Source organism: Cydia strobilella, chromosome 15, assembly GCF_947568885.1.
Source record: "Cydia strobilella chromosome 15, ilCydStro3.1, whole genome shotgun sequence".
Taxonomy (NCBI): domain Eukaryota; kingdom Metazoa; phylum Arthropoda; class Insecta; order Lepidoptera; family Tortricidae; genus Cydia; species Cydia strobilella.
Window position 1 is genome coordinate 3,042,928 of NC_086055.1, and position 13,231 is coordinate 3,056,158.

The 13,231-nt window shown below is 35.8% G+C and overlaps 1 protein-coding gene across 1 annotated transcript in view; it reads left to right on the forward strand.

Moving 5' to 3' along the window:
• LOC134747771 (connectin-like) overlaps positions 1-13,231 on the forward strand; it is a 302,894-nt gene that overhangs the window by 47,753 nt on the left and 241,910 nt on the right. The gene's annotated exons all lie outside the window — the stretch shown is intronic.

Genomic DNA, 13,231 nt, shown 5'->3' on the forward strand with positions numbered 1-13,231 from the left:
TTCTTAGTGTCCAGATGGCGGAGCTTGCGTTTGATATCAATGTCGCTTATATAAATGTCAGAAATAATACGAGCCGACTCTGAGCATGGTAAGTTGTCTAAATCGCGCCCAGTGCAACTGCTTTTGGGCTCAAATACGGAACTAAAGAATTTTGAAAAGAGCTCGCTTACGTCCTTGGGGGTATTCGCAGAACTATTTTCCAGGACCATAGTCTGGGGGTAGTTCGACTTTGTTTTTTTTAGCGAAGATATGTAAGCCCAAAATGATTTTATATTTGACCTCATTGCGTTTTCAGTATTTTCTGTGTAGTTGCGAAAACAGTTTGTCATTAGCGATTTGCATCGTGTACGTAGCAACGAAAATTCACTGTAATCCCTAAGGGACTTATATGTTTTCTATTTTAGCCATACCTTTTCTTTTCTTTTTAGGGTTTTTATAAGAGCATGCGAAAACCACTTTGGGTAGGCCCCGGTATTTTTTTTGCATAGGGGAACATTGTCATCGATTATTTTATATATAATATTGTAAAATCTTAAAACAGCCTCATTTGTTTCCAAAAAATTTAGCTCATGTGTCCAGTCGATCTTATTTATTTCATTTACAATGTCAGTATAGTTAGCTTTATAAAAATTGTATTTTAGGGTGTTAATTGATGGCAATGGAGCAGTAGGCTGTATATTGATATCGAATTGGAATGGAGGGTGGTGTCTGTCAACATTACTAAGGGTTGTATCAGGAAGGGAGAGCTTACAGTCTATATTTGAAAGTAGTAAGTCTAATGTTTTCATATTTTGATTAGTAAATGAGTTATATTGGTGTAAGTCAAGTAGATTGATAGTGTTAAGCAAGTATTGGCAGGCCTCACTAGGCGTAGAAGTCGTTTGAGCGATCAGTTGACCCTGACCAACAGCCCATGTGAGTTCAGGTAAGTTGTAGTCTCCCGCAACACATATTTTGCAATTAGGAGTTAAGTCTTGTATTTTTTCGATTGATTTAAGGTGGTTAATGTAGGTATCTTTGCTGGCGGCCGGCGGGATATAGACGACGGAAATGACGAAGTTATGGTTAGGAGTATGTAACACAAGAAAGAGGTCCTCCACACCTGTAGATTCCCATTCCGTATACCGGGTAGCTTGTAAGGGTTTCCTAACTCCAATGAGTACCCCACCTCCATCCTTTTTACGACTAGTTGACAGGTCGCGGTCCCGACGGTATATTATGTAATCACTACCCAGTATCTCGGCATCGAGCACCCCGGGTTGTAGCCACGTCTCGGTTAACATTATTATGTCGTACGCCGAGTTGAGTACATTAAGGCGAAGATCGACCAGCTTAGACCGTAATCCACCGCAGTTTTGGTAATAGATTAATAGGTTACTTTTAGTTGACATTATACGATATACAAAGTATATATAGATCAGAAGACAATCGAATAGTAAGCGTGCAGTGGTACGAGCGCGGCCGGTCGACCCAAAAGTGAGTTACAGATGGTACAATAGAACAGTCAAGTATTATTCCATAAATGAATTCTTTGCGTGTAGTATTATTATATCTATAGAAACGTATATACACTTGTTTGTAACTTTCTAGGCCGGTTAGTAAAAATGTTGTTAGACGCGCCAGCCGATTATTTACACGAACAACGAGCATTTTAAATAATGGGAGTAAAAAATCTATGTACATACTCAAGTTGTAGCCATATATAGAAGTTGTTTTATTTACGTGAATATTAAATAACGTGATAATTAAATATAAAAATAAGAACGGAACTAATAATAAAATATAACTGAGTCAATCTAAAATAAAATATCTGTGGATTCTGTGGCATGGTACAAATAATTTGATCAAGTTTTTCTCTGTATCTTTGAATTCAATATTTGTCTATTATGATTACCGTAAAGCTACGTAACATAGTTTAGGTAACACAAAAAGGCAATTATTTACCTAACTTGTTTTGTTCGGAAATACCAGGTAAAGTGAAATGGAAAAATAATACCTATGTCAAAGTGACATGGCTTATATTCGAACTAAGAGGATTTTTCTTCATTCGAAATTAAGCCATATCACTTTGACATAGAGTGCCCATGCCATATACTAGTGCCGCGTCGAGCACTCGGACTTTTACCTTATGTATTAATTAGTAGTTGTAGATATCTAGTAAGTTAAGTAATAATTGTATCTAACATAGTTTTAAGTTCCTGCATGTTCGACTAACCTGTTATAGATTTCTGTGGTCCGAAATAAATGTTTTTTTTTTTTTTTTATTAAACATTTTTAGACAGGTCACTCGCGCATTTTAAGTCGAAGATTGCTCGACATGTTTCGCTCCATAACGAGGAACTTCAACGGGAACACATTGCATGTAAGTTATGGAGTGACATATGATAACCAATATTCGACTTTAAATAATGTGAGTGACCCGTTTTAATATATTCAATAATTATGTCTGTCTCACGGAAGTTTTGCTAATAAAGTTGAATGTAGGTATTGTTCGGGACTATCGTCTATTAGGAATAGTATTAATAATTCATCCAGGCTGATTAGTGAACTTTACAAGTACGTACACGTGTATCCAAACATTTCAAATTATTTTGGTTTTAATGTTGTTTTATAGCTAGCTGAAGTTCCGAAGTCATCTGACTAGTAAAGTTAAACGATTATATTTTATGTTTACAAATCCCTCGATAGAAAATGGAATCGAAAATATGACAAAACGGTCTAATCGTCACTTTAATACCGCCATTATCGTTGTGTTGTTGTTGCTTTCGGTGTTTTCATTAGTTAAACGTTTTTCAACAGGTTTCACGACCCCCTTAAAACAATTGCGCGACCCTCTTATCTCCGCTATTTGTAGGATTCTGGATTTCTCAATTCCACGTTTAGAGTTCTGTGTTCTTCGTAATGTAGGTGGCTCTTAACTAGAAAGCACACAGGAGGCGTTCAGGTCGCGGTGATTAGTGAGAACATGAAAATGGAACGCTCTTGTGCTCTTTGCTCGCACGTCACACCGTGTGCGTTAGAACGCATTCGTATTTCAAGCGGTTATACGAAAGCATTTTCTTGACCGCTTTCTATATACGTGGGCTATTATAGAGCCTTCGCGACGCGCAGGTTGGATTTTGCTCTAGCTAATAATCAAAAGCTTTACCTAATTAAAATGATTGTACTGAATATCTTAATCACTTAACCGTTGAGTGAAGAGTCTGTTTGTTCAACTCTTTACTGAGATTCTCTGTTTTAAACGCGCACGAAAGCTTTTTATGCAGTTTAAATTCGTTGCACGTTGAAAGCTCCCGTAATAAAGTGTAAATAGTAGTTTATTGTTGAATCTGTTTGTCTTTATCAAACTTCTACGTTATTCGTTGAATATGCTGAATTTTTTTGAATGAACTTAATATATTATTTTGTTAGGTAAATTTTGTTGTTCTTGGCACGGTTTTGTACAAAGCCATTTTTTTTTCTTATATGTACAAGTTTAACACTGTGTAATTGACATCATGACTCCTACACTCCGTCTCTCCTTTCCTGAATAATATTACAGCGTAGCTAAAACGTGTATGTTAGTTTTTTCATTTGTTTGCATATGTTATTTTTGTCTCACTGCTGGGCAGTCTTTTTCTTTCACGCATCTCTGTCTATGTCTATGGCAATATTATACCTTCTAATGTTTTTGGAAGACGTCAAGGGTATTCTCATAGTAAAATATGTTCAGAGTCTTCAGAGTGACCTACATATTGACCTCACGTTGTATGGTCATGGTCACATGTTGAAAAAAATACACACACACACACACACACACACACACGCAAACACACCCTGCATAGCTCTTGGGGTCACATTGTTGTATACAAATATATAAATACAATATTTTGGGACATTAACAGAACATATTAAAAATCGATTTAATCCCGTAGTTAAGTAGTAGTATTGCATTTACAATACTCCCTCAGCCTCAGTATACTTAGGAGGTATCGTTAAGGTGTTTTGTTGATATAATTGATATTTTAATTAGGCGCGCGTAGTTTGGTCATCTATGGAAGCTATTAACCCCAAGCGATATGTCGCTTTGGGTTAATAGCTTGGGCTAATCGATTTAATCCCATAGTTAAGTAGCAATATTACATATTGTTAACCGGAAAATCGAAACTTACGACAACACAAGCGCAGGTGTCAATCCCTAGCGGTTGACAGCGTGGGAAAATGAGACCTCGCTTCAGCATGTAATGGCGTTGGTAGCTTTACTAACCTGAGTCTCGTAAAAATACGGTTAGTGCTTTTTAAAATCTTAATAATACAATCGAACCCATAGCGATATGTCGTTTTGGGTTAATAGCTTCCATAGATAAGCATAATATACGCGCGCCTAATTAAAATATCAATTATATCAACCAAACACCTTATCGATACCCCCTAAGTATACTGACGCAAGTGACAATTTTATAATTTTGCGTTTTTAGGGTTCCGTACCCAAAGGGTAAAAACGGGACCCTATTACTAAGACTCCGCTGTCCGTCTGTCCGTCCGTCTGTCCGTCTGTCCGTCTGTCTGTCTGTCACTAGGCTGTATCTCATGAACCGTGATAGCTAGACAGTTGAAATTTTCACAGATGATGTATTTCTGTTGCCGCTATAATAACAAATACTAAAAACAGAATAATATAAATATTTTAATGGGGCTCCCATACAACAAACGTGATTTTTTTGCTGTCTATATGTATCTCTATGTTCAGTCATGCGAATTAGTCTATTAGTTTATTTATTATTAAAATACCAATATTTATCTTCCACTGAAATTTCATGGAGGTATCGTTATTACAAGGCATACACGTGGAATTTGCGTAATTACGTCATATCATACGCTTATATTACAATCAGCTATATAATTTGGTTACATCCGTAACTCCATATATGTTACACGTACCTATAATACAATTTGCATTGAAGATGGGGAGCTTGAAGGTTGATATAATGTTTTGATAAATTCATTGGTTCATTAAGTCACAGATTTCATTAAAGCCGATACACCACTCTGAAAACCACAATATGCTCAATTAGCATAGGATAACGATTAAGAACATAAAATACATTTATTATAAATGGTAAAGAAGATGTCAAAATTAAACCCAAGCTCATTATCTTCTTAAAACTGCTGGTATACAAGCAAAAGCCAATTACTCTGAAAGAAAAATCCGCTCTAATAATAAGCCGCTAAGATACGGCGTTTCGTAAGTAAAAATAAATTGTGTAACACTAGCTACATAGAACCGAGTAGTAAATCCTTACTCCGCTACAGGCTGTGGGTCTAGCTCGCGTCGCCACACGGGTCATATAGTAGTACAAAGCTTCTCTCTTCTTCTTTGTCGTAACCTCATGGCTGAGGGACGTGACGAGTGTGGACACTCTTCACCAGTGCTCTCCAGGCCGCTCTGTCTTGGGCCCAGTGCATGCTAGCCTGCAGTGTGGCGTTTGTCACTGATGTTATTCTGTCCGCCCAACGCGTGGCCATACGTCCATCCCTACGCTTCCTTGCCATGCGGCCAGTAATTATGAGCCTTTCCAGGCTATCTGGCCCTGTCCTGCTCAGATGACCGAAGAAACCAAGTACACGTTGGGAGCAAACAGTTGAAAGCCTCGTTGTAATGTTAAGTTCGTCGAGAATAGACGCATTTGTACGGCGTTCAGTCCATGAAATCCGGAGCATTCTCCGCCAGCACCACATCTCGAACGCATCTATCCTGCGACGGATACAAGCTACACACACAAAAGATCATACGTCCATAGGAAATGTATGGCGCTTCCCGTATTCCTTCCCGTGTTCTCAAAAGGAAGTTTCTTCTAAGTTGCAGCTGTTATTAAGATCATAACCGCTTTAACAGATCTTGTGAGTTGCGGGTCTGACAAAGTTTTTTGTTGTTGAAGTTTAGAAGGAGCAGTTAGTAAGTATTCCCCGTGCGCCATTTTGTATGCAAGTTAAGAGCAACGCTTGTATGATTAGTTTGAAATGTTTCCCGACATTGCGCTAATGCGCGGTTGGAAGTACTGGCAACGCAATTTCTGAATTGCGCGATCAATATTTATACTAACTTGGTGATCTCGAATTCTAAATTATTTCTGTAACATTTGTAATTATAAGATTATATTTGCAGGTGTTGATAAATGTCAGAGAAATCATGTTGCTAAGTTGGTTTAATTAAAAAACCAGCCAAGTGCGAGTCGGACTTGCGCACGAAAAACGGCAAAAATCACGTTTGTTGTATGGGAGCCCCACGTAAATATTTATTTTATTCTGTTTTATTTTGTTATTATAGCGGCAATAGAAATACATTATCTGTAAAAATTACAACTTATTAGCTAGCTATCACGGTTCATGAGATACAGCCTGGTGACAGACGGACAAACGGACGGACGGACAGCGGAGTCTTAGTAATAGGGTCCCGTTTTTACCCTTTGGGTACGGAACCCTAAAAAAGCAGATTCTTCTTCTTAAAAATCTGAATGTTTACCTCTGTCTTGCGTAGGCAAAAACATTTCGCGGTTTGTACCTATAATTATACAAATATCAGTCAAAGAGAAAATTTAGGCTCTTTACTCTTGGGGAAAAATAATTCAATTTTTGCTTGTCATTGTAATATTGATGTTCGACAGAAACATTCTCATCCTCAGCTCTCGTTATTGTACCTACTAAAAATCTTAATGATGATTTTTTAAGCTTCTTATGCTTATCGGTTTTCTTGACAGATATTTACTTTTGAATATTGATACCTACTGTAATTTGGAATTTGGTAATGACAGGTTACAATAATTGACAAGTCAATAACTGTAAGCAAATTAAAAACGGTACAATTACCCAAGGAATGGTTAAGGCGGACTGAATCTCATTTGTTAGTTGGTACCTGTTACTACGGGCTGGCCCAAAAATACGTAAAAAAAAACTAAATGTTTTCTTACTCATCTTTTACAACTAAATAACTAAAAGAAAACGTATTTTCTTCAAAACATTCTCATTTAGCTATGATACACGAACACAAATGTTTATTAAAATTAGCAACAACTTGCCGCAGTACCTACAAACATTTGTCAACGTATTTTTGCGTCTGTAAGTTCGCCCTGAATAGAGACCTCGCGACACAGATATACGTTATCTTCCATCCAATACCTTAACCATCAAACCGTTCCTTCCTGTATTCGAATTTAAACATTGTGTTTATCTATATTACTTCCTTGTTTGTCCAGTGTCATGGAAAAAGATCAGTCAAGATATTTTCTAAAAACTATGGAACATAACCTATCTACTCGTAAAAAACTCATTTCGCAGTTTAAAAAAATTCTGAAACATTCAAACTTCTTTCAAACTATAATTCATCTGCTTCAATCCACGCAATGAACTGATAAGTTCCAACCACGAAGATGAATGACTGCAATTCTAAAACAAAAAAAGCGCCATAATAAAAACTTGACCCGTTTCATTTCATTTAGTTTTCCGATTTCATCCCACTTTTTCTTTTATTTCAGAATGATAAATATCCTTGCTATAAAGTAGGAAGCCACCGAGCGGTAGGTACACAAGTTTAATCAAAAGATATTAAACGCTGAAAATTAAATATGGCCGTCGGGAAAAATTGCAGAGGCAGGTGGTATCCTCCAGCGTAAGTTACATTAGTCTGGTCCATAGAAAAGCAATTTGTCTTCACCAACTATTCAAACTGGGTCATTATGTAAACGTTTGTTCTAAATCACATTAGAGACAGGTTTTTTGCTAGAGTGCCTGTTAATTTTCTGGCGCTTTCAGTTATAGCCTCTTAAGACCTCTTAGGACATGTGAAATAATGACCCAGTATCTTAAGAGTCCCCGGCAAGCTCGGCCGAATGTCACCTTCCCATACAATAGTTATTTACGAAACAAGTGCGGAATAGAGGAAATTCGAAACGAGTGGCGATAAATTAAAACACGACCGCAGGGAGTGTTTTAAATCGACACGAGTTGCGAACGTTTTACAGTGCATAATGGCCCTTTAAACTTTTGACATATGCACGAAAAGTACTCTTTACGCACTAGTGCGAGAAAGTAGCACCATATATAGGTAGTATTGTAAACGTAGTTTCGTTCTCGTTTTAAAACTACGTGTTGGATTGTAATGAAACTTCGCACGTACAATGACATGAGGTATATCTAGGTCTGTTATTAGTTTATGTAGCTCTAGTATATAAAACAAGCGAAATAGCGCAAAAACAAGTTTTGTATAAAAAACTTAAATTCGCTGTAAGTTTTTTTTTTCAATAACGTAGTATCACCGAATTACCAAGTATCACCGAAGAGCCAAGGTTTGCCCTACATAAGGACAGAGGTAAACAACAGGTGACCTTATCGCTAAAGAGCGCCTCTTCCGGACAACCTTAAGTAGTGGAGAAATGATAATATTAATTTTACTAATTAGGAAGTGCAAAAAACTAAATTGGAAACTAAAATACCTTATAAAATAAATCAAAAACAATAAGAATAGATATAAAAGCTAGATAATAATTATTCTTCTCTTATTTAATTTATAATTTGCTACTTGTTTATAAATTTCGTTTGTGTTAAATGCTACAAAATCGACATAAGTTACCGTAACTATGTACTTCATTTTATTTAAATAAATCCATTTATTTAAGAGTAAAACTAAAAGTAACTAAGAATAACAACTTATAAATAAATAAATAAATTAAAAAACAAAACTACTCTTAATTAAAAAACCTCTAAATAAGGCCCCCGCGGCATTGTGCCAAAGATGCTGGCAGCATTCCCTCGCTGAATGGCAATACTTATGCGCTGCGAGAGAAAGCCGCCAGCTCTCTGGTCACCGGTTGCGTCGACGAGCTTTTTGCTAAGTTCTTTAAAAAGAACTTTTGCGCTTGGACCCCACGGCCCCAGTGTCTCGACACCAAATGCCACAAAGTGGTATTGTGGTATGTAAACTATGTGGTATTGTAAACTATCAGTTTGTTATTGTTTCCGTTACCTAAATGTCAATTAAGGCGGAGCTTACCGTCGAGGTGAAAGTTCCGGACGTCCTCTGACTGCGCTCAGACTTAGGTGAATGCATGCTCGTTACGCTCAATTCAAACAAATCTGAACACGTCAAATAGTTAGTGCGAAACCGCAGGTAAGTCACTTACAAGTAGGGTAAGCTGCGGTGTCAGCAAGGTTGCATTTTTATTACCTGTCACTATGCCTGTCACTTTCGCACTTACCTACTTATTAGAACGTGGCAGGCATGGTGACAGGCGATAAAAATGCTACCGTGCTAAGCCCGCTGGTCTAGGAGCACGCATTCGATGGGAGTACGGTACACCAAAAACCGCGAAGCTGTTTAATATATATGTATATATTGGCAGTGTAGTTGAAATAAACTACTGGCTCTGTGACCTCGCGATATTCTTAAAAAAATTAAAATACTGAGTCATGAAATAAAACTATGAAAACGGATTATATCACGTATATTGAATTTATACTACATCCCGACGTTTCGAACCCTTTACAGCGTTCGTGGTCAACAGGTGACGGGTGACAAGTGACGGGTCACACGTCCACGAACGCTGTAAAGCCGTCTCTCATATTGTAAATGTATATTATTATTATTATTTTTCTGCCGCTGATCAGTCTAAATCCGAATGCAAGCTTTAGTCAGGACAAACTTTAAGTTCATAGCGAAGAAGGAAGTTCAACTAGTTTTTAATTTAAAACTAATTAAAAAGTCTCCTGTGCGGATTTTTGCTAGTTTTAGCGAAGGTACAGTCAACCTTTAAAATAAAAATGGTCTAATCGTAAAATAAATTCCGACTTTAAAAAAAGGAAATCACAATTCCGTAAATGTAGAGAAAATTAAGAGAAGCTTTCGCCGTATCTGCTAAGTAACGACGCGCGCTTACTGTACATTGTGGTTAATTCCCGCAAATTTCCTCAAGTGTAATTGGGGATAGCAGCCGAGAGGGTTCGGTTACGATTGAAATCCCATTTGAAAATAACGGAAAATTACTAATAGTGAGGGTGGATAGGTTGATTCGTGCAGTCAAATTAGTTTCGATGAATAAAAAGGGTTAATTTCCATGGCATTCGTAAACTGAAATAGTTTAACATACAAAAAAAGAGTGCCTTAATAGCTATCTATTAGTCGATTTCTTATTTGAACCGGTAGCAATAACATAATTTGATTAGTTCACTAGTTCATAATGTTGTCTAAAATAATCTACAAAAGATCTTTGCTTAAAATGCGCTTGCTTAATATACGCCATTGAAAGTATAGCCATGGTTGCGAAAATATTTAAAAACATATTTTTTTGTACTAAATAAAGTAAATAGAATGATGCTGAGTCGAAGTTTGTCTATGAATTTTCTTTGTGTCGTTCTTTTTATCGTATTTATCCCTTGATGTCTAGGTCTCCTGTATATTTATGACTCTGCTTAGTAAATAATTATCAAACTTGCGAATTATTAAATAACATTAGTGAATGAGATCAATTTTGCTTTGATTTTTATAAAATTTATGAAAAAGGAACTTCCTAACTAGTTAAAAGTCATTGAAGTGTAATCTAATACAAACAACTGAAAAAAATGTTCAAATAGACGTGTAAATTATTTAAATTAATAATCGCAGAACCAGAAACAATATAGGTAAGCTAAAATTAATACTAATTAATGTAATTGTAAACTATATATAGTCCGAAAAGAAATTGTATAAAATTATTGAGGGCGCCACTTCCTATGTAACTGTCACATTTTTGACATAAAATGCTTAAAAACATGGCAACAATTTAGTATGATATTTTTTTAGTTATATTTAATTTAATTTCTACTATTTTATATCGTACTATACAAATGTCAATTATACACTAAGATCCCATCCTTCAAAAACCTACAAGCCTTATTTTTGTAAATCATAAACGTCCACGCAAAATATCAACAGGGCTAAAGATATTTCCTGATTCCCGAACCAGGCTTAAACAATTACAATTTAAATAAGTCGGCAAACGAGCTCTCTCTAGTGCTCCCTGTACAGCAAAGTTCACGTCTTATTTACTTTACAACAGTAAGTTTATTCAAATTATTTGTTTGCCCTAAGAATGTTAATATGGCTGCAGGCTGGTGCGTTACTAAGTCAGTTAGTTATACCACTTATACAACTATTTATAATATTGTATAATCAGGAAAACATGGCACGGAAGTTTGCATCGCGTCGTCGGCTGTTTTAATATTAACAACCATAACTTGTAATTTATTCACAAGTAGTTTTAAAGTAGACAGGTAGTGAGTTTTCAATGTTGTGATGCATTCATTGTTTTAATTAACAGAATAATAGTATGGTGTATTATTTTGGTTGTTAATTAGAAAGTTTGGACGTATTCATGTCCAACTTTAGCGTACAAAATACTTTCCAACGTATATACAGTTAGTAAATAGTGGCGTGCAATATTTACAATGTACTCTACATTATAATAATGATGAATGTAGTTTCTAAAACCCTTTTAAAAAAGAAGGGAATTGTGATCATTATAAATTTTCAAACAATCCTTGGAGCGGTCACTAGTATTTGGGAGAAGCATCGTTAATTGAGTTTATCGATATAGGAACAACTCCCTACCTGTGATTAAATTTTGCCCCAATATTCCGATGTCTGATTATATATTATTGCCACTCAAGCTACCTTTCACCCTTAGCTGGTATCACTTAATTCAACACTAAATACAAGTCTAGAATCATTTCATACATAGTTTCCCTCTCGTTATCTCTTCTGCCTTAGTAGTTCGCAACGCTAGTAATGTGTACAGTTCACAAATTAAGTTACACACTCGAGTTGCTGGGGCGCGTTTAAATAACGTCGGCGTAATATTAATTTCGGAACAGTTCGCTGTAATCCTGGTAACTGGCGCTGCAAATTGCTAGGTAACATTTCATTCATAGGAACTGTAGTATAAGGAAATGAAATAATTATTTATGTATCATATTGGCTTTACATATATCTAGTCAAAAATCAGGGACAAAATTGTAAAAAACAGTGAATTAATTTTAATTTTATTAAAATTGCAAATTTTTAGGGTTCCGTACCCAAAGGGTAAATACGGGACGGGTATTACTAAGACTGCTGTCTGGTCCTTCTGTCCGTCTGTCCGTATGTCTGTCACCAGGCTGTATCTCATGAATCGTGATAGCTAGACAGTTAAAATTTTCACAGATGATGTATTTCTGTTGCCGCTATAACAACAAATACTAAAAAGTACGGAACCCTCAGTACGCGAGTCCGACTAGTACTTGACCGGTTTTTAACTTTAAGTGAGCCGTGCGCTTAATATCCAGGTAGAAAAAAAGGGTAGTAAAAAATGAAAGCTAGTTAAAATTCTGACCTAACAAATAGGCGGACGCTGCATCCGTTCAATCCGTCACTCATTTTATCAAGGACATTGACGGATACAGCGCCCGCGTCAATGCCGCAGCAGTAACACAGCTGCAGACGCCATCCGAAATTCACCGTATAAATTCAATCTCTAGAACATAAAATTTATTAGTCATACATTATTTAGTAAAAATTTTGGTAGGTGAAAATCAAACTAAAGAAAATAATTTGCCTAAGTACATTTTCTCCTCAAATTCAAAAGTAAGCGTAACATTATTTAACAAAACTCAGAAACTCTAAGAACAAATTAAATATTTTCATAGAAAATATTATAATTTGTGTTTATTTCAGTTTAAAACTCAGAAAAATTAAAAACTATTTGATTTAATTTCATGTTTATGTGAAAGCTGCATATTTAAATATATTTACACAATATAATTCAGTCAAGTAAAGGTTTAAAATGCATTAATTCGCTGATGTTTTTTCAAATGTTCGTGGATTTATGTTTTCGACCTTTTTGTTGACTCGAATAATATTATGTAGTTTTTTTATGAAATATACGTCAGCGGTTAAATTATAATTGCAAAAATCCACTTTGTTATATTAAACAGCGACGTAAATTTACATCCCCTTTTGTTCATGTATTTATTAAATAATTTATTGAATACACGTTCCTTTGTAAAAAAATAATATCGGCATCGCAGTTCATATTTTGTTGCTATATTTAACAAGGTTGTTGTAAATACTCGTACGTATCTAATGTGTGCGTCAGATCTGACTGGTAAAGTGGTTGGTCGCCAATTCTGTCATGTATGATGATAGACATATATGTATGTGCGTATGTATCTACGTGTATTATTCCCG